The sequence below is a fragment of the Hemitrygon akajei genome, chromosome 6, assembly GCF_048418815.1.
Source record: "Hemitrygon akajei chromosome 6, sHemAka1.3, whole genome shotgun sequence".
Taxonomy (NCBI): domain Eukaryota; kingdom Metazoa; phylum Chordata; class Chondrichthyes; order Myliobatiformes; family Dasyatidae; genus Hemitrygon; species Hemitrygon akajei.
This window is the reverse complement of record NC_133129.1, coordinates 28680085-28706798: the sequence shown is the minus strand read 5'-3', so window position 1 is coordinate 28706798 and position 26714 is coordinate 28680085. Positions and strand designations below refer to the sequence as shown.

The 26714-nt window shown below is 43.3% G+C and overlaps 1 protein-coding gene across 1 annotated transcript in view; it reads right to left on the bottom strand.

The window, feature by feature from the left end:
* The window catches only part of wdr17 (WD repeat domain 17), a 169303-nt gene extending 166727 nt beyond the window's left edge, over positions 1–2576 (bottom strand). The window contains exons 1-2 of the mRNA XM_073048033.1: positions 2530–2576; positions 1049–1132 (exon numbers count right to left, since the gene is read on the bottom strand). The gene's annotated coding sequence lies outside the window, so the exon portion shown is untranslated. The remainder of the gene's footprint in view (positions 1–1048; positions 1133–2529) is intronic.
* Positions 2577–26714: the final 24138 nt, after the last annotated feature.

The window sequence follows — 26714 nt, the reverse complement described above, 5'->3', positions numbered from 1 at the left end:
TATTGTGTATGTATAATATGATCGGTCTGAAGAGCACACAGATTAAAAGCTTCTCACTGTATCTCAGTACATGTAACAATAATAAACCAGTACCAATATCTATCTACAGTACTGTGCAAAAGTCTTAGGCATATATATATATATATATATATATATATATGTATATATATATAGCTAGGGTGCCAAACACTTCTGCACAGTACTGTACTAATTCTGTGCATTGAACTCTACTGCTGTCACAAAAAATATCCTAACATATGAGAGTGATGATAAACCTGATTCAGATATGGGTCTCTATTGTGGACTGAGAGTGTGAACAGGGCAGGAGGAGGGGAATCATGGTTGGGAAAAGGTGAAGGGAGAGAGAAGGGAGCAGGAAGCACCAGAGAGGCATTCTGTAATTATCACTAAACCAATTGTTTGGAATCAAATGTTCTTGCCTGGTGTCACAGGCGTGTCTCTAGCCGCACCCCTGGCACTCCTACTCTGTCACCCATCCCATACCCCTCTAGAGATGTTCCATCCTCAACATTCACAACATTCTTTGCTCCAGCCAGATGTACAAACTTTTTCTCTGTTTCACATGGATAAATAGAGTACTGTGCAAAAGTCTTAAGCACCCTAGCTATCTATATGTAGAAACATAGAAAACCTACAGCATAATAGAGGTCTTTTGGCCCACAAAGCTGTGCTGAACATGTCCTTACCTGAGAAATTACCTAGGGTTACCCATAGCCCTCTGTTTTTCTAAGCTCCATGCACCTGTCCAGGAGTCTCTTAAAAGACCCTATCATATCTGCCTCCATCACCGTCACTGGCAGCCCATTCCATGCACTCACCACTCTCTGCGTAAAAAACTTACCCCTGACATCTCTGTACCTACTTCCAAGCATCTTAAAACTGTGCCCTCTCGTACTAGCCATTTCAGCCCTGGGAAAAAGCCTCCGACTATCCACACGATCAATGCCTTAGACATTTGCACAGTGCTGTAAGTTCGTCCCGTTTGCCCGAGTTTGGCCCACATCCCTCTAAACTTAGATCTACTCACAGCAAAGGAATGAAGGAATAGGTGGATTTGAAGGAGTAGAGTTTGAGACACAGTCCACCCATGTTCTTACCAAGTGGACGAAACCTAGAAGTAAAGTGGAAATAAAAAAGATCATTGTCAGATGACACAGTAGCATCGCAGCTAGAATAACACTCTTACAGCACCAGTGATTCCTGTTCAATTCCCTCTGCTGTCTGGCAGAAGTTTATATGTTCTCCCTATGACTGCGTGGGTTTCCTCCAGATGCTCCGGTTTTCTCCCACATTCCAAAAACATGAGGGTCAGTAGGTTAATTGGTCACATGGGTGTCATATAACCATATAACAATCACAGCATGGAAACAGGCCATTCCGGCCCTCCTAGTCCGTGCCGAACTCTTAATCTCACCTAGTCCCACCTACCCGCACTCAGCCCATAACCCTCCACTCCTTTCCTGTCCATATACCTATCCAATTTTACCTTAAATGACACAACTGAACTGGCCTCTACTACTTCTACAGGAAGCTCATTCCACACAGCTATCACTCTCTGAGTAAAGAAATACCCCCTTGTGTTTCCCTTAAACTTTTGCCCCCTAACTCTCAAATCATGTCCTCTCGTTTGAATCTCCCCTACTCTCAATGGAAACAGCCTATTCACGTCAACTCTATCTATCCCTCTCAAAATTTTAAATACCTCGATCAAATCCCCCCTCAACCTTCTACGCTCCAATGAATAGAGACCTAACTTGTTCAACCTTTCTCTGTAACTTAAGTGCTGAAATCCAGGTAACATCCTAGTAAATCGTCTCTGCACTCTCTCTAATTTATTGATATCTTTCCTATAATTTGGTGACCAGAACTGTACACAATCGCTGGGCAGCAGTGGCTCGTTAAGCCAGAAGAGCCTGTTGCCATGCGGTATCTCTAAATAAGAACAATAAAAAGGCTTAAGACCTCATCTTCTCAACAACAGGGGGATATCACGGTACAGTGTTCCTTATTCAACAACAAACAAGTTCATCATGAATGTGGGAATAGGAAAATTCTGAGTTCTGGCATTGGCTCAGTGGGCCGAATGGCCTCCTTCTATGCTGTAAGCAAATTTGGAAACATGGTAATTCTTTAGGTTACTTGTGGACTCCAGCTGTACACAAGTTCAATCCCAGCAACTGTAATTCATTGGCTGTAGAGCATTTTGAAGCACTGGATCATTTTTGCAAACCTTTACGTTTACTGCTATAGAACACCTTACGCAGGTCACACCTTTACTCCCCTCTTCCCCATTCCCTTCGCATCATATATTCAACACGGGTAGTGGCAACAAATCTTATCTGCTAAATACCTACACAACGCTAAATAAACCACATGTACTAGAAAATACTACCACTTCATTCGTATTAGAGTATATAAATAATATATCTCCAGGACAGTCAAACGAAACATGTCTAAGTTTGTCATTTTAAATTATTATAACTGGACGCAGTCGTGTGTGTCACTTACTGAAAACCTCAGTTCCCATTGGATAGCAGACTGGTGCTGAAAGGAATGGAAAGCAACCAAACTTCACTCGCGGAAGTGGGACACGAGACTACTCCTCTATTGGCCCTGTTCAGAGAGTTACGCTGTGTGACTGGATGTAGAGTTGTCAATCAACTGATAACCGCCCATTTCACGCTTGGTTTACACGCCACTATAAGAGGAGGCGCAATGGTGTTTGCATGCTGCTGGATTAGATGCAATTCTGGCAGGCGCCGTACGCTGTCGCCGAGCGAACTCCATAAATAATGCAATATTGCAAAATGCACCACGTTGTCGCATTTCTGTATCATTCAAAGCAATCTTGATGTGTAAATCCATAAACTTATGTGGGGAAAAAATACAAAATATACGTCAAAGAAAAAGGCAGGCGTGAAAGGCACACAGGTGTAATTTTATTCCCTTCGGATTGGTCTACTTCCACTCGTATTTCAGGGTTTTGTGGCTTTAAAGGCGAGAGGCACAGATGACCCTCTACAGATACCATGATCAATACTCCTTTCTGCCCCCACCCCACCTCCAGTTCTCACAGAGGGAAAAACCCGCTCAGCGTCAACCCTATCAGTCCCCAGCAAGATACACTCACTTTGCAGTAAAATCCCGTCTCATTCTTCTGAACGTCCGAGTCTAGACTCGGCCGAGCTCAACCTTTTCATAGGTTAGGTTAACACCTTCATTCCAATAACCAGTTTAGTGAACCTATCCTATCCAAGTGTATAATCCTTAAACAATGAGACCAAACCTGTTACGTGGAACTCCGGTACGGTAGCAGTCTCGCCAACACGTTGAAGCTGTACCAAAGCTTGGAAGTAAAACCGACATTCCATGAACCTCCAGATCACCCGATGTACCTGTATGGCGGCCTCTTGTATTTCCAGCATAGGGACACCCCCCCCCCCCCAAATGTTCCTTTGTCCCACAACAGTTTGTATTTCGTTTAAATGATAACTTTCCTAGTCACATTTTCCCACACAGAAATACATGCACCAACTTGAGAGAGTCATAGAGCACTACATCATAGAAACAGGCCCTTCACCCATCTAATCCATGCTGAACTGTTATTCTGCGCAGTCCCATTAACCTGCATCTGGACCATACACCTCCATAGCCCTTTCATCCATGTACTTATCCAAATTTCTCTTTTTCCACACTCTCACGACCCTCTAAGTTAAGCACTTCCCTCTCAGTATTTCACCCTTAACCTATGACCCCTGGTTCTAGTATCACCCATCCTCAGTGAAAAATGTCTGCTTGCATTCACCCCATCTGTACCTCTCATAATTCTGTATAACTCCATCAAATCTCCCTTCATTCTCCTATACTCCAGGGAATAAAGTTCTAACCTATTCAAGCCAACGATTTGGGTACAAATGTAGAGACAGCAAAGAATTAAATTGTACCACAGACGCAAAATTCAAAAAGGCAAAGAATGTAGGACTGCAGGTGCTATATTTAAATGCGTGTAGCGTTCGGAATGAAGTGGACAAACTCTTGGCGCAATTAGAGCTGGGTTGGTGTGACATTATGGCCATCACTGAGAGAAGGGTATACTTGGGAACTTAACGTCAAAGAATATACTTCGTATCAAAAGGACAGGCAGGAAGGCATAGGTGGTGGTGTGGCTCTGTTGGTAAGAGATGGAATTACATCTTTAGAAAGAGGTGATATAGGGTTAGAGAATATTGAATCTTTGTGGGTGGAGATAAGAAACTGCAAGGGTTAAAAAAAAAAACATTGTGGGAATCATATGTAGCCTCCACATAGCAACCAAGATGTGAGGTTAGGATTGCAAAGGGTGCTGGAAAAGGCATTTAATAAGGGCAATGACACATTTGTAATGGGGGACGTCAATATTCAGGAGGATTGGGAAAATCAGATTGGTGTTGGATGGCAAGAGAGAGAATTTGCTGAATGCCTACGAGATGGCTTTATAGAGCAGCTTGTGCTTGAGCCTACTCAGGGAAAGGCTATCTTAGATTGGGTGTTGTGCAATAAACCAAATGTCATTAGGGAGCTTAACGTAAAAGGAACCGTTACGAGGCAGTGATCATAATATGATGGAATTCATACTGCAATTTGAGAGGGAAAAAGCATAAGTCACATGTGTTTGTATCACAATGGAATAAAGGAATTTACAGAGGCATGAGATGGACTGGAGGAGGATACGGGCGGGGATGACGATGGAGATGAGATGGGTGATGTTTCTGGAAATAGTTCACAAGGCAAAGGATAGATATGTCCCACGGAGGAAAACGTTCTCAAATGGCAAGTGTACGTAAACGTGGCTGACAAAGGAAGTTAAGGACTGCATAAAAGCCAAGGGAAGGGCATAAATAGTAGCAAAAATGAATGGAAAGTTAGATAACAACACACACTAAATGCTGGTGGAACACAGCAGGCCAGGCAGCATCTATAGGGAGAAGCACTGTCGACGTTTTGGGCCGAGACCCTTCATCAGGACTAGAAGTTGGATGATTGGGAAGTTTTTAAAATCCAACAAAAGGCAACTAAAAAAGCTATAAGAACAGAAAAGATAAAATATGAGGGCAAACAAGCCAATAATATAAAGCAGGATACCAAAAGACTTTTCAGTTATATAAAGAGTAAAAGGGAGCTGAATATTGGAACACTGGAAAATGATGCTTATGAGGTTGTAATGGAGGACAAAGAAATGGCAGATGAACTTAATGGGTGCTTTGCATCTGTCTTCACTGTGGAAGACTCTGGCAGTGTGCCAGAGGTCTGTGAGTGTCAGGGACCAGGAGTGAGAGCCATTGCTATTACAAAGAAAAAAGTACTAGGCAAACTCAAAGCTCTTAAGGTGGAAAAGTCACCTGACCCAGATAGACTACATCCCAGAGTTCTGAGAAAGGTTGCTGAAGAGATAACGGATGCATTGGTCATGATCTTTCAAGAATCAGTTGATTCTGGCGTGGACCCAGAGAACTGGAGGATTCCAAATGTGACTCCACTCTTTAAGAAGGGAGGAAGGCAAAAAAAAGGAAATTATAGGCCAGTTAGCCTAACCTCAGCATTTGGGAAAGGGTTGGAGTCCATTATTAAGGATGCGGTTTTGGGGTACTTGGAGACTAATGATAAAATAAGTCAAAGTCAGCATGGTTTCTGTAAAGGGAAATCTTGCCTGACAAATCTGCTAGAGTTCTTCAAGGAAGTAACAAGCAGGATGGGCAAAGGAGAGGCAGTGGGATGTCATTTACTGGGATTTTCAGAAGACATTTGATAAGGTGCCACACATGAGGTTGCTTAACAAGATAAAATCCTATGGCGGTACAGGAAAGATACTGGCATGGATAGCGGAATGCCTGACAGGCAGGAGGCAGTGAGTGGAAATAAAGGCAGTCTTTTCTGGTTGGCTGCCGGTGATTAGTGGTGTTCCTCAGGGGTCAGTATTTGGACCTCTGCTTCTCGCATTGTCAGTCAATGGTTTAGATAATAAAATTCAAGTCAAGTCACTTTCATTGTCATTTCGACCATAACTGCTGGTACAGTATATAGTAAAAATGAGACAACGTTTTTCAGGACCATGGTGTTACATGACACAGTACAAAAACTAGACTGAACTACATTAAAAAAACACAGAGAAAGCTACACCATTGGTGCAGGATCGTGTCAACAGCATGTTGGAGAGTGTAACTGTCTCAGAGACAGGTTTCATTGAGATGTTTACCTGTTTTTGTCACAAATTCATGATTATTTTATCATCTTAAAATATTTTATGTAAGGTTTTACTTAAGGACCAGAGTTTAATGGGTCACGTGACCAGAGTTTAATAGGTCACATGACCGCAGTTTAATAAAGGCTTGACTGTGGTATTATGGGTCAGAACCAACATGGAAGCAGAGTAAGACACATGGCCCTAAAATAACCTCACTCTGCAGGTGGTCCAAGAGGCGCACACGGGAATTGTTTTACTTATTTATATATTCTGTACAATGTTGTTGATGTGTCTGTATATGGACTGGGACATGTTTTTAGTGATTCATTTGATTTCACCACACTTCTGTTGTGCTAACGTGTTTGGGCCTGTTTATCGGCGGACACTAGCTTGAGAGATTTAAAAAGACTGAGAGATGTATGTTTCAAACCTTTTATGACCTTTATTTTCTTGTAGTTTTCCCGGGGTCTACTGAAGAAAGAGAGAGAGAAATAAAATAAATCTTCAAGGACATCTGTTTGTTGCGTGGCTGTTATTTCATTGGACCGGTGCAGTTACAGAGAGGGAGGGAGAGCATCCAGATGTCTTGGTACATTTTGGTACCAAAGACATAGGAAGGAAATTGATGATTTTGTGGATGATATGAAGATAGGTGGAGGGGTAGGTGGTGCTGAGGAAGCAATGCAATTGCAGCATGACTTAGACAAATTGGAAGAATGAGCAAAAAAATGGCAGTGTTGGAAAATGTATGATAATGCATTTTGGTAAAAGGAACAACAATGTGGACTATTATCTAAACGGGGAGAAGGTGTAAACATCAGAGGTGCAGCGGGACTTGGGAGTCCTCATGCAAGACTCCCAGATGGTTAATTTACAGGTTGAGTCTGTGGTAAAAAGGCAAATGCAATGTTGTCATTTACTTCAAGGGGAACAGAATATAAAAGCAAGAAGATAATGCTGAGTCTTTGTAAGTCCCTAGTCAGGCCACACTTGGCTTGTATTGTCAACAGTTCAAGGCAGCGTATCTCAGAAAGGGTCTCCCAAAGAATTACATCTACATGAGGTGCAGCCAGCTGCAGTTCCTGAACACCATGATAGGGATCTGGAGCAACAGCTGGATGATCTTTGGCTTGTACAGGAGAGTGAAGAGATAATCGGTCAGAGTTACAGGGAAGTAGTCACCGCGAAGTTGCAGGAGGCGAGTAGCTGGGTGACTGTCAGGAGAAGAAATGGGATGGTGAATAGGCAGTTAAAGCAGAGCACCCTTGTGGCCATTCCCTTCGATAATAAGAACACTGTTTTAGATCCTGTTGTGGTGGATGAATTGTTCAATTGAAATTATTAACCTGCTCAGTTGAGGAAAAACACCAGAGACACAAAATTAACTCTGAAACGGTTTTTATTCAGAGAGGAGTTTGCAGCCCCATGCACTTCGGGCGTAAGGTAGCCAACTCCCAATTTGTCGGTTTACAAAGGTCATACTTATACCCAAAAGCAGGGTACTACATTCGCAAATATGGTTACCGATTCAAATCCATCAATTGATTGGCTATTGCATAGCTAAGCACGCGAAATACTCGGAATAAGCATAGACGCAAGCGTAATACTTGGAATGGGTATGGACACAAGCAAAACACTCGAAATAGTTATATAGCTCAAAATACTTTGCCGAACATATTGTCTTGTGGTCGCAAGGTTCCTCCTCTTTGTGGTTGACACATGCTGTCCGGCATCTTATTTTAGCTACCTCTTCCCTGTCCTCCTACACTTCCCCGATGATGTATCCTCTCCCTGGTCCTGTCTACATATTTTGCTACACTTACCCCTCGCCCACCCCTTCTACACGTACCCCTTATCCTCTTCACATTCTCATTAGGGGAATGCCATGGAGAACAGGTTACTGGCACTAAGCATAGGTCCAGTGGTGCAGAAGGATCGTGTCAACAGCATTTTGGAGAGGGAGGGAGAGCATCCAGATGTCTTGGTACATTTTGGTATAAATGACGTGGGAAGGAAAAGCAAAGTGGTCCTGAAAAGAGAATTTAGAGAGCCAGGCAGAAAGCTGAGAAGCAGGACCTCATGCCGGAAAGGGTAGAGACAGGATGATTTGGCAGATTAATCTGTGGCTGACAAGCTGGTGCAGGGGGCAGGACTTCAGGTTCTTGGATCATTGGGATCTCTTCTAGGGGAGGTATGACCTGTTCAAAAGCGATGGGTTGCACCTGAATCCAAGGGGAAACAATATTCTTACCGGCAGATTTTTTTAGAGCTGTTAGGGAAGGTTTAAACTAATTTGGCAGTGGGGTGCGAACTCAGGATGGGATGGATGGTTAAAAAAAGGGAAGATAGTAGTATGCAGTCAGACTGTTAGGAAGGGCAGGCAGATTATCGGACATAATTGCAGTCAGCAGGGTGAATGTCAGTGCATTAGGGATGTAGAATTAGAAAGGATAGCAAATATGGTACTCAAGGTGTTGTATCTCAATGCGCGGAGTGTAAGAAATAAAGTGGATGATCTTGCTGCACTATTACAGATTGCCGGGTATGACATGGTGGCCATCACTGAATCGTGGCTGAAGGATGTTTGTACTTGGGAGCTGAATGTCCAAGGTTACACGTTGTATCAGAGGGTTAGGAAGGTAGGCAGAGGGAGTGGCTCAGTTCTGCTGGTAAAGAATGACATCAAATCAGTAGAAAGATGTGACGTGGGATCAGAAGACATTGAATCCTTGTGGATTGAGTTAAGAACTGCAAGTGTAAAACGACCCTGATGGCAGTTATATACAGGCCTCCCAACAGCTGCTGTGATGTACAGTTCCCATACCAGGCAGTGATGCAGCCAGTCAGGAACAGTGGAGCCATAATAATAATGCTTGATTAATAATGATTAAAGAGTTTAGATGTTACTCTGCTCCTGTCACTGGAATCAGTACCCCCTTCAACATTACAATTTGTTTTTATCAATGATACACTTTCACTCAGTACCTCCCGCCCATGTGGCCTCTGGCATTGCAAAGAAATGCAATGGCACTACTGAGAGAAAGGAATTACCTAAGAGATCCTACCAAATTACACACCACTGCAGTATGGATACTAGTGCCATTCTATGCTTCTGGAGTCCCAGCTTTGCTATCTGGGAGCATGATTATTAAATGGACCTAGTTCAATGGGGTAATTGCCATAATTCTCAAAGAATCTGTTATAACACATGATTCAAAACCAGCAATTTCTGTTGTTATGTGTTGAAAAGAAGATTGAAATAATTGAAGGAAACCCATTCTCTGAAACCTGGTCTACTAGGGGAATCAGCTATACTGGATTGGGTGTTAGGTAATGAACCAGAGCTGATTAGGGAGCTGAAGGTAAAAGAATCCTTAGGAGGCAGTGATCATAACATGACTGAGTTCAAACTGAAATTTGATAGGGAGAAAGTAAAGTCTGATGTAGCAGTATTTCAGTGTAGTGAAGGAAGTTACAGTGGTATGAGAGAGGAGTTGGCTAAAGTAAATTGGAAGGAGATGCTGGCAAGGATGACAGCAGAGCAGCAATGGTGTGAGTTTCTGGGATAAATGAAGAAGGTGCAGGATAAATGTATTCCAAAAATGAAGAAGTACTCAAATGGCAAAATAGTACAACTATGGCTAACAAGGGAACTCAAAGCTAATGTAAAAGCAAAAGAGAGGGCGTATGACCAGGATATAGGAGCAGAGGTAGGCCATTTGGCCCATCCAGTCTGCTCCTCCATTCAATCATGGGCTGATCCAATTCTTTCAGTCATCCCCATTCCCCTGCCTTCACCCCATACACTTTGATGCCCTGGCTAATCAAGAACCTATCTACCTCTGCGTTAAATACACCCAATGACTTGGCCTCCACAGCCATTCATGGCATAAAATTCTATAGATTTACCACCCTCTGACTAAAGTAAATTCTCCTCTGTTCTAAATGTCATCCTTAAATTCTGAAGTCGTGCCCTCTTGTCCTAGAATCTCCTATCATGGGAAATAACTTTGCCATATCTAATCTGTTCAGGCCTTTTAACATTCAGAATGTTTCCATGAGATCCCCCCTCATTCTCCTGAACTTCAGGGAATATTGCCCAAGAGCTGCCAGATATTCCTCATAGGGTAACACTTTCATTTCTGGAATCATTCTTGTGAATCTTCTCTGAACCCTCTCCAATGTCAGTATATCCTTCTGCAGAGAATATTCCAAGTGTGGTTTCACGAGTGCCTTATAGAGCCTCAACATCACATCCTTGCTCTTATATTCTATACCTCCAGAAATGAATGCCAACATTGCATTCTCCTTCTTCACAACTGACTCAACCTAGTGGTTAACCTTTAGGGTATCTTACACAAGGACTCCCAAGTCCCTTTGCATCTCTGCATTTTGAATTCTCTCCCCATCTAAATAATAGTCTGCATGTTTATTTCCTCCACTAGAATGTATGACCATACACTTTCCAACATTGTATTTCATTTGCCACTTCTTTGCCCATTCCCCTAAACTAGTGGTCACCAACCTTTTTAAGCCCAAGATCCCCTACCTCGGCCTTAGTAAAAGGCAAGATCAACCCCACATCAATTAGTTACACGCATGCGCACCAGGGCAGAAAAGACCGTAAGTAAAACCCCGCGACCCAGAAATAGAAATAATATATAAACACCGGGGGTAACCACCCTTTTTTTTGCACTGCGGACCGGTTTTATATTGATAATATTCTTGCGGACCGGCCGATATTGGAGAATAAAGTTGCATTGTTTGCTGTGTAACCAAAACTATGTAACCAGCTTTGTGTTTGCTATTTGCTATGTATGTATCCAATTTAGTAGGAGAATGAAATCTCTGTATTGTCTCTGTACTATTGAACACATCAATGCCTTGAGAATGTAGCTAACAGTGAAAGTAAGCAATGTAGAGATAATGGTGGTAGACGGGATGGTGGAGTGGTGTGATGGTATGGGGACCAGTCAAAGCCAGGAAGGGGAACACGTGTTCCAAGGAGTAGACTAGAGCAAGTATGGGCTACTGAGCAGAAATATTGGTGGCGAATGGAGAAGCTAATGTGATGGTGATAAGCGTCACAAGCGGATAGGGTATGCTAATGTAACTGAGATAGGAGACGGGATATGCTAATGTAACTGAGATAAGAAATTACTATAAAGAATACTGTGAACTAAGGTTCGGCGGACAATTAGTGACACGCTCATTAATTGTCTCAGCTTTTGTTTGCAAATAAAGGCTTAAACTTCTCGAAGAATCTTCTGCGTCTCCTGGTTACTTCAAGAAACCACGACACCGACGGGGGCGGGGGGCGTTAAACAGCGATACTCGAAGCAGCTTCCTCATGTCCAGTCTATTCTAGTTTTCGCGGCTCTCGGCTTCTGTCCCGCTTGCTCAATTTTTTTCCGCTGAGAAAATTCAGCAGGTTCGTCTTTACGAGCTGGGTGCTTGGACTCAGGGTATTGAAGCAGTTTTGAGACAATGCCTCATTAGACAGCCTCCTGGCCCGAACTCAGCCTCCCGCCCGCCACCAGACACCTTGGCCAGGTGTGGCTGGTCGTGGGTGGGGTGAGAGGACAAGGTCAAGGCCAGAGGTCCCTGTACTGGGGCTGTGGCGGTCACAGTCCGGAGAGCGCGGCCGACCGAGCAGGGAGTGCAACAGAGTGCCCGCCCGCCCCTCTTGTAGGATCTATTGGCCGACAAATATTTGTTTCAGTAGATCACAGCGTGGTAGCTGCTCTGATACTTGTGAAACGCTGAGCCCGAATTAGGTCGTCTGCGAATATTTTAGCACTGGGTTCCACACGAACAGTTGGTGTGCTAAACAGGTTCAGAGGCAGTGCTCCAGGCCAGTAGCGATGGCACTTCCCGCCAGCCGCCCGAGGCCAACCGGTGATCCCTGGCGCAAGGGTATCACTGCATTTGGGTGACTGATGACCTCGCGTGGGTTCACGTTCAACAAGTAGACGTGAGAGGGAATGAGGAAAGATGCAGCTGACTCGTATCACTTCCTCGCGACCCGGAGGTTGGGGACCATTGAAGTACACTGTGTAGTGCGGGAGAGCTACACGCATGCGCACTGGACAGAAAGAACGAAACTAAAACCCCGCAGCCTGGAAACAATCTCTTAACAGCATTTGTGTATTTATTTTTCATTTTATTTCCAGATCAACTGGGAAAGCCTCAAAGATCGACTAGTCAATCGTGATCAACGGGTTGGTGACCACTACCCTAAACTATCTCTCTGTTTCCTCAACACTACCCACTCCTTCACCTACATTTGTATCATTGGCAAATTTAGCCACAAATCCATTAATTCCATAGCCCAAGTCATTGACATACATCGTAAAAAGCAGCGGTCCCAGCACCATCCCCTGTGGAACTCCACTGGTAACCGGCAGCCAGCCAGAATAGGATCCTTTTATTCCCACTGTCTGTTTTCTGCTGATCAGCCGATACTCCACCCCCAGACTAGTAAATTCCATGTAATTCCATGGGCTCTTGTCTTGCTAAGCAACCTCATGTGCAGCACCTTGTAAAAGGCCTTCTGAAAATCCAAGTACACCATATCTACTGCATCTCCTTTGTCTACCCTGCTTTTAAATTCCTCAAGGAATTACAGTATGTTCAGCAGGATTTTCCTTTCAGGAAACTATGCTGGCTTTGGCCTATCTTGTCACGTGCCTCCAGGTACTCTGTAATTTCATCCCTAACAATCGATTCCAACAACTTCCCAAACACTGATGTCAGGCTAACAGGTCTATAGTTTCCTTTCTGCCGCCTCCCACCCTTCTTAAATAGCGGAGTAACATTTGCAATTTTCTTGTCATTTATACAATGCCAGAACCTTTACTTTATTGTCACCAAACAATTGATACTAGAGCGTACAATCATCACAGCGATATTTGATTCTGCACTTCGCGCTCCCTGAAGTACAACTTGAAGTAAATATAATAAAAATTTAAATTATAAATCATAATTAGAAAATAGAAAAGGGGAAGTAAGGTAGTGCAAGTCAGGTCCAGATATTTGGAAGGTACGGCCCAGATCCAGGTCAGGATCCGTTCAGCAGTCTTATCACAGTTGGAAAGAAGCTGTTCCCAAATCTGGCTGTACGAATCTTCAAGCTCCTGAACCTTCTCCCGGAGGGAAGAGGGACAAAAAGCATGTTGGCTGGGTGGGTCGTGTCCTTGATTATCCTGGCAGCACTGCTCCGACAGCGTGCGGTGTAAAATGAGTTCAAGGATGGAAGATGGTTTGTGTGATGTGCTGGGCTATGTTCACGATCTTCTGCAGCTTCTTCCGGTCTTGGACAGGACAACTTCCATACCAGGTTGTGATGCACCCTAGAAGAATGTTTTCTACGGTGCATCTATAAAAATTAGAACCTATCGATCTTGAAGGGGCATTGTTCATGTCTCCACAATCTCTCCAGCTACTTCCTTCAGAACTTGAGGGTGCATTCCATCAGGTCCAAGAGATTTATCCACCCTCAGACCATTAAGCTTCCTGAGCACCTTCTCAGTCATAATTTTCACTGCACAAACTTCACTTCCCTGACACTCTTGAATGTCTGGTATACTGCAGACGTCTTCCACTGTGAAGACTGATGTAAAGTATACATTCAGTTCCTCTGCCATCTCTGCATCTCTCTTTGCAATATCTGCAGCGTCATTTTGTATTGGTCCTATATCTACCCTCGACTCTCTTTTACCCTTTACATACTTAAAAATTCTTTCAGTAACTTCTTGGATATTAGTCACAAGCTTCCTTTCATAATTCATCTTTTCCTTCCTAATGACCTTTTTTGATTGCTTCTGCAAGTTTTTAAAAGCTTCCCAATTCTCTCTCTTCCCACTAGCTCTGGCTTCCTTGTATGCCCTCTCTTTTGCTTTTACTTTGGCTCTGACTTCACTTGTCAGCCATGGTAGTGTTCTTTTTCCCTTCGACAATTTCTTCTTGTTTAGAATATATCTGTCTTGCACTTCCCTCATTTTTCACAGAAACTCCAGCCATTACTGCTCTGCCGTCCTTCCTGCAAATGTTCCTTTCCAGTCAACTTCGGCCCGTTTCCCTCTCATGTCATTGTAATATCCTTTATTCCACTGAAATACCGACACATTGAATTTTATTGGCATACAACAAAGTGAAAGTTAATGGGAAGACAGAGGATTGGGAAGCTTTTATAACCCTACAGAGAGCAACTAAAAGAATCATTAGAAGGGAAAAGACGAAATATGAAAGCAAGCTTGCAGACAATATCAAAATGGATAGTAAAAGCTTTTACAAGTGTGTAAAAATAAAAGAATGATGAGAGTGGATATGGAACCGCTGGAAAATGAGGCCAGAGAAATATTAACGGGGGCCAAGGAGATGGCAGATTAACGAAATAAGTATTTTGCATCAGTCTTCACTGTGGAAGACACTAGCAGTGTGCCAGATGTTTGTGAGGGAAGAGAAGTGTGTGCAATTACTATTACAAGGGAGAAGGTGCTAAAAAAGCTGATAAATGTAAGGGTACATAAGCCACTTGGACCAGATAAACTGCATCCTAGGGTTCTGAAAGAGGTAGCGGTAGAGATTGTGGAGGCATTAGTAATGATCTTTCAAAAATCATTGGACTCAGGCATGGTGCCAGAGGGCTGGAAAATTGCAAATTTCACTCCACTCTTTAAGAAAGGTGGAAGCCAGCAGAAAGGAAATTATAGAATAGTTCAGCTGACGTCAGTGGTTGGGAAGATGTTGGAGTTAATTGTTAAGAATACAATTATGGACTACTTGCTGACACAGGAAAAGAAAGGAAAAAGTCAGCATGGTTTCCATCAGGGAAAATCTTACCTAATGAACCTGTTGGAATTCTTTGAGGAGACTACACATGGGATAGATAAAGGGGATGTTGTATATTTGGACTTTCAGAACGCCTCTGACAAGGTGCCACACATGAGGGTGCTTACCAAGGAAAGAGCCCATGGTATTACAGGAAAGTTGCCAACATGGTTAGAGCATTGGCTAATTGGTAGAAGGCAGCAAGTGGGAATAAAAGAATCCTTTTATGGTTGGCTGCCTGTGACGAGTGGTGTTCCTCAGGGGTTGGTGTTGGGACCACTTCTTTTTATGCTGTATATCAATGACTTAGATGATGGAATAGATGGCTTTGTTGTCAAGTTTGTGAATGTTACGAAGATTGGTGGAGGGGCAGATAGTATTGAGGAAACAGGTAGGATGCAGAAGGACTTAAACAGATTAGGAGAATGGGCAAGAAAGTGGCAAATGAAATACAATGTTGGAAAATGCATGATCATGCATTTTGGTAGTAGAAATAAATGTGCAGACTATTTTCTAAATGGGAAGAAAATCCAAAAATCTGAGATGCAAAGGGACTAAGGGATCTTGGTGCAGAATACCCTGAAGGTTAACGTGCAGGTTGAGTTGGTGGTGAGGAAGAAAATATAATGTTGGCATTAATTTCAAGAAGTCTGGAATACGAGCAGGGATGTAATGCTGAGGCTTTATAAGGCACTGGTGAAGCCTCACCTTGAGTATTGTGAAGAGTTTTGGGCTGCTCATCTAAGAAAAAATGTGTTGACTTTGGAGAGGCTTCAGAGGAAGTCCACAAAGATGATTCCAGGAACGAAAGGTTTATCATATGGGGAATGTTTGATAGCTCTGGGTCTGTACTCACTGGAATTTTGGAGGATGAGGGTGGATCTCATTGAAATCTTTTGAAAGTTGAAAGGCCTAGACAGATGTGGAAAGGATGTTTCCCATGATGGGAGAGTCTAGGACAAGAGGACACAGCCTCAGGACAGAGGGTCATCCATTTAAAACAGAGGTGTGGAGAAATTTCTTTAGATAGTGAGTGGTGAATTTGTGGAATTTATTACCAAAGGCAGCTATGGAGGCCAGGTTGATGGGTGTATTCAAGGCAGAACTTGATAGATTTTTGGAATGGCATCAAAAGTTATTGGGAGAAGTCTGTAGAGTGTGGCTGGGGTGGGGGGTGGAATAAAGGATCAGCCATGATTAAATAGTGGAGCAGACTCTATGGGTCAAATGGTCTCATTCTGCTCCTATGTCTTATGGTCTTAAGGTCTACAACTTAGTCCTCAAGTCCCAGCAATATCATGTAAAGAGAGGATCCACACTTGGATTTGCACTGGGGGATACCATGAAGAGGATCAAGAACTGACATCAAGGGTAAACTAGAGGAACGGGATCTGGAGCTGAGGTCAGGGAGATGAAGGGGGAATTGTGGGTGGATGGGTGAATGGGAAGAGACTTTTAAGGGATCATGGTTAAATAAGTTGCTTACCTGAAGGAAGGTAAGAAGTTAGAGTCCTGAACTCATGCTGAATTTCAATCCTCTGTTTAAAACTTGCTTCAGTGATCAAGGCATCCACTCTTCATGGCGGTGAGCCTTGAAACACTGTAGTATTTGCTCCTGGTGTCAGTTGTACTTTGTGTATAACTTATTCAGCAGTCTTGGAGTAGTAGGAAGTTGTGTATATGTGAGTCAACCAGAATTTTGTTTACAGTCCACTCCAAATGAAAAATAGTCTTCCAAAGTTCAAAGTCAATTTTATTCAGAGTAATATTTATTAAAATGTATTATTATATCACTGCATACAACCCTGAGATTCATTTTCCTGTGGGCATACTCAGCAAATATATAAAATAGTAATTATACCAGTATCAATGAAAGATTAACCAAGAGTACAAAATACAACAAACTATACAAATGCAAATAAAAATAAATAGCAATAAATAATGAGAACATGAAATAACAAGTAGAAGAATCCTTAGGGTGAGTACATTGGATATGGGAACATCTGAATCGATAGGCAAGTGAGTCCAGTTATCTCCTTTTGTTCAAGTGCCTGAGGGTTGGGGGTTACTAACTGTTCTTGATGCTGGTGGTGTGAGTCCTGAGGTTCTTTACCTTCTGCCTGATGGTAGCAGCAAGAAAAGCGTATAGGCAGGGTGGTAAGGATCTCTGATGATGGATACCATTTTCCTATGGCAGCATTTCATGTACACAGATGTGCTCAGTGATCAGGAGGGCCAGGTACCACAGTTTAGGTAGCTCTACTGTGATTCTAAAGATAACTATGATAACTGTCTTTAATGCATCATTACACAGTTTCACTCTGGAATTCAACTCTTTGAACCAAAGCTCTGATGAGATCTGCAGCAGTATGATTCTGACAAATCTAAAATGCTAATTAGTAAATAGGCTATTAGTGACAAAATGCCATTTGAAATCGGTGTCAGCAATAGCTTCATCAATTTTCTGATGATTGAGAGTAGATTAATTACAACAAAGGTCATCGAAAAGTACAGCACAGTACAAGCCACAATATTGTCCCAACCTTTTAACCTACTCCACAATCAGGTTAGCCTTTTCCTCCTGCACTGCCGTCCATTTGCTTTCATCCATGACAGTCTTTGAAACGTCCCCAGTGTATCCTCCTATATCACTACCTCAGCAGTGTGATGAAAAAAAAATCTTACTTATGACATCCCCTCCTATATTCTCCTCCAATCGATATTCCCTCTAAGGTGTGCGGTCGTGAGCACACATATCTTTTGCTACTAGCGCACAAAGGAATTTAAACTCCGCACAGAAGGTTGTCACCTTCACCTCATTGACTTGTGAAGTATATTTCACAATTGTACACCATCACATTTCTCTTTCCGGTTTCTGATGCAGACGGAGTTGACAATGTGGAGTTTGCAATGATTTATCTGCAGATTTATTTATTCTGTTTTTACCGAAGAAATTATTGATTCACTTTGTTGAATTCCAAAGAAGCAAAGGGCGTGAAGTGCAAAGAACTCTTTGTCCATTTAAAGTGGAATGGCTTAATGAACAATAGAAACTGCTACACCTAAAATTCATGGGGTCAGGAACATGCACCTGCAAGAAATATTTATGTACAACATAGAAACTAGTGTTACCTGCATGTATTGATTGTCGTGGTGCAAAAGTTGCTGGTGAATTTGCAAGTGAGAAGAAGTGGTGTGATATTTGGAAGCTTGACTTTTTAAAGCAACATTTAGCAAGCAAATCACATGTGGATGGTATGCAAAAGCCCAGGCCGGAAAATCCTTCATTACCCGCTGCAGGCCTGCTACGTATGTTTTGTAAGAGAGCAGATGAACGAGAATGAAAATGATCAAACCCAGTGGAGATCAAAGTTCTTATTGACAGTGTTTTGCTAGCCGTTAAAATGAATACCTCTACAGATAAAATTCAGTGCACACATGACGTTGTCGCTGGGCAAGAAATTGCACAGCACAAGATTTTTACACACACTGGTCATTACAAGTTGGAGGGAACATTGCCTCCAATCATCTTAAAACGATGCCTCCTGGTAATAGTCATTGCTGCCATGCGAAAAGTACACCAGCTGTAATTGGGCAGTATTTTGTAGGATTGAACTTGTCCTGCTTTCTATACCTGGGAAGTTTTCTGAATTTTGCATAACAGTGTTAAATTGTACTAGAGCAGTATGACTAGAGGCAGAGATTGTTCTGGAGTGCAGGCCTACAGAACTACAGCTAGCATGCTATCTGACCCCACGTTCTTTATTCTCAGCTATTCCTTGATATCCGAGGAATGATTTGAGTTGGCTGAAAAGAGGTTTCTCAGGAGGAAACTCGGCATTATTATCAATACTGTGAAGGTGGGTTGGGGCTTCCTGATACGCAAGGGCTTTTGCTAATCACACAGCAAAGAAATAAAGACAGTTTATTTCCAAAACGCAAGAAATTCTGCAGATGCTGGACATCCAGAGCAGCACTCGCAAAATTCTGGAGGAACTCAGTAGGTCAGAGAGCATCTATGGAGGGAAATAAACAGTGACACTTTGTGCTGAGACGCAGAGTCCTGATGAAGGATCTCGGCATGAAATATCAGCTGTTTATTTCCCTCCATAGTTACAGCTTGACTTGCTGAGTTCCTCCAGCAGATTTTTTTCTATAACACACTTGGAATATTGTATTCAGTTCTGGTCGCATCAGAAGGCAATGAAAGCTTTAGAGAGGGTGCAGAGGATGCTGCCTAGACTAGAGGGCGTGCCTTTTGAAGAAAGGTTGAGTGAGATAGGATTATTCTCTTTAGAACAAAGGAGGATGAGTACAAAGCGATAAGAACCATAGATTAAATTGATAGCCAGAGACTTTTCCCTAGGTTGGAAATGGCTAATACAAGGGGACATAATTTTAAGGTAATCAGAGTGGATGCTGAGGTAATTTCTTTACACAGAAATTGAATTGCACTACCAGAGGCAGATATATTAGGAGCATTTAAGAAACTCTTAGATAGGCACATGGATGCTGTAGGAAGGGAGGGTTAGATTGACCTTAGAGTAGCTTAAAAGCGCAGCTCAACATTATGGGCCAAAAGGGCCTATACTGTGCTGTTATGTTCTATGTTCTATTTTGTGAATTTGTTACCAAACTAGCTTGGCATGTGAGCTGAATAGAGACGTGTAGGTGTCTAATTTCACAGAATGTTTCTGTCTTTTCTATTTCCCATTCATAGGACCTAGAGTGACAACAGGGTAAATCTGATGAGTACTGAGGTGCTTCTTGAAGAACCTACATACTGTGTCCACAGGCCAGATACACTGGAGATGAGTTGACATTGTGTAGGCTCATCACCTTGGCTTGCATCGTGGCGAGCTTCTTACCCACTGCAGCACATGTTTTTAACAGCCTCTGTGGGGTAACCCCTCAACTTCCTTCGCTCAGGGAAAATGGTTCAACATATAAAATTATTGCCACGATAAGGCCACACTCAGGTTGGAGGAGCAACGCCTTATATTTCATCTGGATAGCCTCCAACCTGAGGGCATGAACATCGATTTCTTGAACGTCTGGTAATTACTCACCTTCCCTTTCATTCCCCATTCCTATTTCCTTCTCTCACCTTAGCTTCTTACCTGCCCATTACCTCCCTCTGATTCTCTTTCCCCTTCCCTTTCTTTCATAGCCTTCTCTCCTCTCCGATCAGATTCCCCCTTCTCCAGCCCTTTATCTCTTTCACCAATCAACTTTCCAGCTCTTTCCTTCACCCATCCCCCTCTCCCAGTTTCACCTATCACCTGCACCCTGTACTTCTCCCTTCCTTCCCCCTACCTTCTTGTTCTGACCACCCCCCCCCAACTTTTCCAGTCCTGATGAAGGTCTCGTCCCAAAATGTCGACTGTTTACTCTTTTCCATAGATGTCGCCTAGCCTGCTGAGTACCTCCAGCATTTTGTGTGTGTGTTGTTTTGGATTGCCAGTATCTGTAAGTAACATGGATTAGCCTTGAGGGGACATTTTATTGCTGGGAACATGGTCTGTGAACACTGGTGACATTACATGGTGTTTGGGCATTTAAACTGTGGGTTATACAATTATCAATTTATAGAGTTATACACCATGGACAGATTTCCTTCTGTCCAACTCATCTATGCTGACAAAGGTTCTATTAGTGCTAGTTCAATTTGCCTGTATTTGGCCCATATCCCTCTAGACCTTCGCCACGCACTTGTCCAAAAGTGTTTTAATTGGTGTAATTGTACCTGCCTGAACCACTTCCTCATGCAGCTCCTTCCATGTACCTACCACCATATATGTAGAAAAGATCATCTCTCAGGTCCCTTTCCCCTCTCAGCTTGTACCCAATTTTAGACTCCTCTGCACAAAATGCCACAAAGGTTCAGGCAGCATCCATGGAGGGAAATGAACAGTTGACAATTCAGGCCAAGACCCTTCATCATGGCCTGAAACATTGACTGTTCTTTTCCCTCCATAGATTCTATCACCTGTCACCTTCCAGGTAGTCCTCCTCCTCCTCCACCACCCCCCAGCTTTTTATTCTGGCATTTTCCCCCTTCCTTCAGTCCTGAAGAAAGGTCTTAGCTTGAAACATTGACTGCTTATTCATTTCCCTAGATGCTGCCTGACCTGCTGAGTTTAACCAGCATCTTCTGTACGTTGCTCTAGATTTCCAGCATCTGCAGACTCCCTTGCATCTTTAGAATACTCTAACTCTGAGGAAAAGGCTGTGACTTCCTTCTCTCTCTGCCCCTCAGGATTTTATAAACCAGGTGGTTACCCCCTTAGTCTGCTTTGCTCCAGGGTAAACTGTGCTATCCTAACCAGCCTTTCCTTGAACCTCATATCATGCAGTCCTTGCAACATCCTTGTGAATCTTTCCTGCACTCTCTCTGGCTTACAGATATCCTTCCTATAGGATGGTGACCAGAACCATGCCCAATAGAGTAGGCTTGTTGATGTTTATCTTTCAACTTCAAAGGACTCTGCCAATGGCAACTGCAAGGGACAGTTTCAGGCAAAGGATTATCAGCCTCTTCCAGTGAATGCTTATTTCCAGGACTGAAAGAATGGTAAAGAAGCCTGGTCACATACCTAACATTCCACACATAATCTTGTTAAGAGAGAAAGTACATTGAAGGAATCTTGGTACTACTTACGCAGTTATCCAACAATTGTGGTGACAAAAACATTTTTCACACGTTGCATCTGTGCTGTTAAGAGCACCATCACCAACTAATATTGAATCTTTAAAAGGCTACAACTTTAAATTTCCATCCATTTCTGGCCACCTTACTTTAAACAACATGTGAAGTCCTTAGGGAGGATGGGGAAGAAATTTACTAGAGTAGTTTCAGGAATGATGAGGTAAGAGGCAACATTTAAGAGGCATTTGGATAGGTACATAGAGGGAAGTGGCATGGAGGATTATTGGCCAGATACACGCAATTAGGATGGGTAGGAGGATGCTGTGGTCAGCGTGAACCAGAAGGTCAGAAGGGCCTGTTTCCAAGCTGTATTACTCTGACTTGAACTTCACTCCATTAAGATACCTTGCATGTATATCTTAAAAACTTCTCTTCCTATTCTGTTATGGGGTCTGGGTGTCACAGGCAAGAACAGTATTGATTCCCCCTCCCTAATGAACTTCAACGAGGTGATGGTAAGCTGCTTCCTTCAATTGTTAAAGGCCAGCTGGTCAGTGAGTACGTAGTATCAATCCATCTTAGCAGCGGTTGTGGGGCTTGGCTCCACTGAGCAAACCTTGGGCCATTCCAAATGACCAGTGTTATGCTGTGAGGCCTTGCCCTGTGAGAATTGACTGCTGCTTTTCCTACCTTACCTCAGTGATGGCATTTTATAAGTCTTCCACTGACTTGAGTGCTTTGGGACCTGTTAATGTTCCTAATATTGCTGCATGAATTCAAAAATTTCATAATATGAAACATAGAAAACCTACAGCACAATACAGGTCCTTCAGCCCACAAAATTGTGCTGAACATGTCCCTACCTTAGAAATTACTAAGCTTACCCATAGTCCTGGTTTTCTAAGCTCCATGTACCTATCCAAAAGTCTATTAAAAACCCTATTGTATCCTCCTCCACCACCATTGCCAGCAGCCCATTCCACAGATTCACCACTCTGAGTAAAAAAAAAACTTACCCCTGACATCTCCTCTGTACCTACTCCCCAGCACCTTAAACCTGTGTCCTCTTGTGGCAACCATTTCAACCCTGGGAAAAAGCTTCTGACTATCCACACGATCAATGCCTCTCGTCATCTTATACACAAGATGCTCCAACATGGTGAATTGCTGAAGGCGGAGTTCAGAACGAGTGTTCAGAAGCCTGCAGTCATGAGAACTGAAGGTCTGAGCATTAATAAATGGCTCCCAGATGGAGTCTCACTCACGAGCGCCAATGCCCATAAGTTTTCATTCACGATGAAGGGTCTTGGCCTGAAAGGTTGACTTTTCATTCCTCTCCAGAGGTGCTGTCTGAACTGCTGAGATCCCCCAACATAATGGAGGAACTCAGCAGGCCAGACAGCATCTATGGAAAAGAGTAAACAGTCGATATTTCAGGCCCAGACCCTTCATCAGGACTAAAAAGGAAGGGGAGAAGTCAGAGAGCATTTTATGTGTTGCTCTATAATTCCAGTATCTTTAGAATCTTTTATGATTATAAATTTTCTTAGGCCTACCTTGAGTTAACTCAACTGAAATGGAGTAGTTATAAATGCACCAAATCCTTCTATTCAGAGGGTAATCAGCAATGAACAACAAATGTCAGCATTACCAGCACCATCTGCATAGAGTCACAGAGTCATCCAGCATGGGAACAGGCCCTTCAGCCCACTAGCCCATGCTGACCAAGCTTACCATCTAAGCTAGTCCCATGTGTCCACATCTGGCTTATATCCCTTTAAGCATCTCTGATCCATGTACCTGCCCAAGTAACTTTTATTGCTATCTGTGTGACAAAAGTTGCCCCTCAGGTTCCTATTAAATCGCTCCCCTCTCACCTTAACCCTTGCTCTTTAGTTTTTGATTTCCCAACCCTGAAAAGACTGCACACATTCACCTTACCTATGCCTCCCATGATTTTAGACTTGTCCTGTAATGTAATGACTGAAGTCCCAGCCTGCTCAACCTTGTTCCAGAATTCAGAGCTTCTGTCATAAGGTCAGGTGTTGAATCAGGACCCAACTGCAGGACACAGACACTGGAGTCCCAGAAACAGGACAAGACAAAATCCAAGGACAGGACAGGATGCAGTCTAGGCAGGGGAAGCAGGAACAGGACGAGGGACTGGGAACAAGGAGCCTGGGGTGGACTCTGAGCCAGAGACAGGACAAGGACCCAGAACCTGGGTCTTGCCTCAGGCTCAGACCCCCAAACCCAGACAAGAACATGACAAGGCTTGGCTAGGGACTTGGGGTCTTGAGGCTAGAGGCAGCAGGCTTGGGTCAAGGCTTGAGGCTGGAGATAGGGGCAGACTAGGAACTGTACATCAACATAGAGCCAGGACTCATCTATAACTCCACACCAAGGTGGGGCAGGACCATCCATCAGGTAACAGCAGAACAGCCTGACTTACCCCACAGAGCTGAGGACAAGACAGATCCCCCCACAGGGCAACAGCAGAATGGCCAGGCTTACCCCACAGGGGCAAGGACAGGAAGAGACAAACACCAAGGAACAACAGACAGTTCTACCTCTGCATCAGGGTAACACCAAGTAGCCATTACAACCAGCAGCCTTGGCTGGCTACAGAAACAACCTAGTTCAGAAACAACCCTACCTAGCTCAGAGTGGCTGACAGCCACCCAGCTGGCCCAAGAAACAACTGAATCCATACCACAATGACCACTCCAACTACTACCAGCAAGGCTCCCAGAAGCCATGGTTCTCCAACACAGCCCCCAGGCTGGCAAGTGTCCATTCTAGTCTTCCACCAGCCATCTGTACCTTGACAAAACAACCCCCCTAACCACACTCAATACCAGGGCCACTTATATTCCCAGTTCCAATATGAGCCTCAGGTGTTTCTGGTTAAGTCCAACCGCAGCAAGGGACCACCGGAAAACCCGGAGTCCGGAGTCCGCAGACCGGACCACGGACTTCGGACTGAACCACCACAGCTTCGAGTTCCAGCAACACCCTTGTAAATCTCCCCTGTACTGTTTCCAGTTTACTGGCATCGTTCCTATAGTGGGGTGACCAGAACTGAGCATAATATTCCAAATGTGGTCCCATCAACTTAATGCGCAAGTACCACACAATGCCTTTTCTCAGTGCCTCGACAGATGAGGGTACATACTGTGAACTAACAATGATCAAGATTAAAAAATCAGTATCATCTGTGTAACTGTGCTCAAAGTAGGATCAGGAGTCCAGATGGAGAGGACCTGACCCCAACACCTGAAGTCTGTCAGTGATATTGACCTCTCTCTGTTAACTGTTTCATAACTTCTTAATTCTGCCACTAGATGGGGCACCACACAGACTTCATTGATCTACCATGAAGGTAAAAGGTGGAAGATTTTTGATGATGAACTTCAATAAAAAATAAATTACAAAAAAAACCTTATTTTTTATTTGTCACATACATTGAAAAATATATTCAAATGCTTATTTGTGTCATAGTTTGCAAAGCTCCACAAGTGTCACCACACTGCGGCACCAACATAGCATGCCCATAGTTCACTCACCCTAACCTGTACATGTTAGGAATGTGGGAGGAAACTGGAGCACCCATAGGAGGCCCACACAGTTATGAGGAGAATGTGCCTCCCTACAGACAGCGGCAGGAGTCAAACACCATCGCGATCAGCGATGCTGCTGAGCAATTGCTCAAACCTCTGTGCCACCCTGCCTTCCCGCGTGAAAGCAGATCCCAGCCTCAGTGAAGGTGAGTCCCATACACTTAAAAGTTCAAAGTAAATTTATTATCAAAGTACTTACAGTGCTGTGCAAAAGTGTTAGGAAAATATACATATATATATAGCTAGGGTGTCTCTGCACAGTACTGTGGTGATTTTACATATTGCACTGTACTGCTGCCATACAAGTAAAAAATTGAGACATATGTGACTGATGATAAACCTGATTCTGACAAGGGTCTCTATTGTGGAGTGAGAGTGGGAAGGGGATAGGGAGAAAGGAATCACGGTTGGGAAAAGGGGAAGAGAGGGGAGGGAGCTGGAAGTATCAGAGAGATATTCTGTAATGATCAATAAAACAATTGCTTGAAATCGAATGACCTTGCCTGGTGTCTCAGGGTTGGGTGTGTCTGCACCCGTGCCAACCCAGCCCTGGTACTCCTTCTCTGCCACCTGTCTCACACCCCTCCTGTGGCACTCCACCTTCGCCATTCTCAACATCCTTTGCTCCCACCAGATTCACAAACTTGCTCGCCACTCTGTGTTGACAAATACAGTACTGTGGAAAAGTCTTTGGCACCCTAGCTATATATATATATATATATAATATACACACAAAGTCATAATAAATAAATAATATTGTGAGCAAGAGTTGTAGAGTCCTTAGGTTGTGGAATCAGTTCAGAGTTGATGTGAGTAATTCCTGCTTGCTCAGGAGCCTGATGGCTGAACTGTTCCTGAACCTGTGGTGAGAGACCGAAGGCTCCTGTACCTAATTATTATGCTTTGTTTCATCAACAAAATTCTTACTGCCATTACAAGGTGTTCAATATTTACGTATCTAAAGTGAAATCTATCAATGCTTATGTATGATTCAAACAAATTGCTATGATTTCACTTGTTTTCTGGAATTTTATTCTGTTGTCTTTAGCCTCACCACAGCAGGCTCCAGTCTTGCTGTTGGCAAAGTGGCTTGACACATCCAGTGGCTGTGTAGAAGTTAACACAGATTTTGTGTTGCTAAAAATCTTTGGACAATGGCTTTCTGTGGAGATGTTACTGAATTAATTGTAAGTACTTACTTGTGCATAAACATGATGTAAGTGAAACATCAGCTGCTCCGCATCCAGAGCTTGTGATTTTAACAGCCTGGAGGTGTATTAGGTTAAATTACTTCACAGAAATAGAGAATGCGAACAGTAGAAATACTGACTGCTTTACATTTTTCATGGATCCCATGCTGAGCAAATAAAAA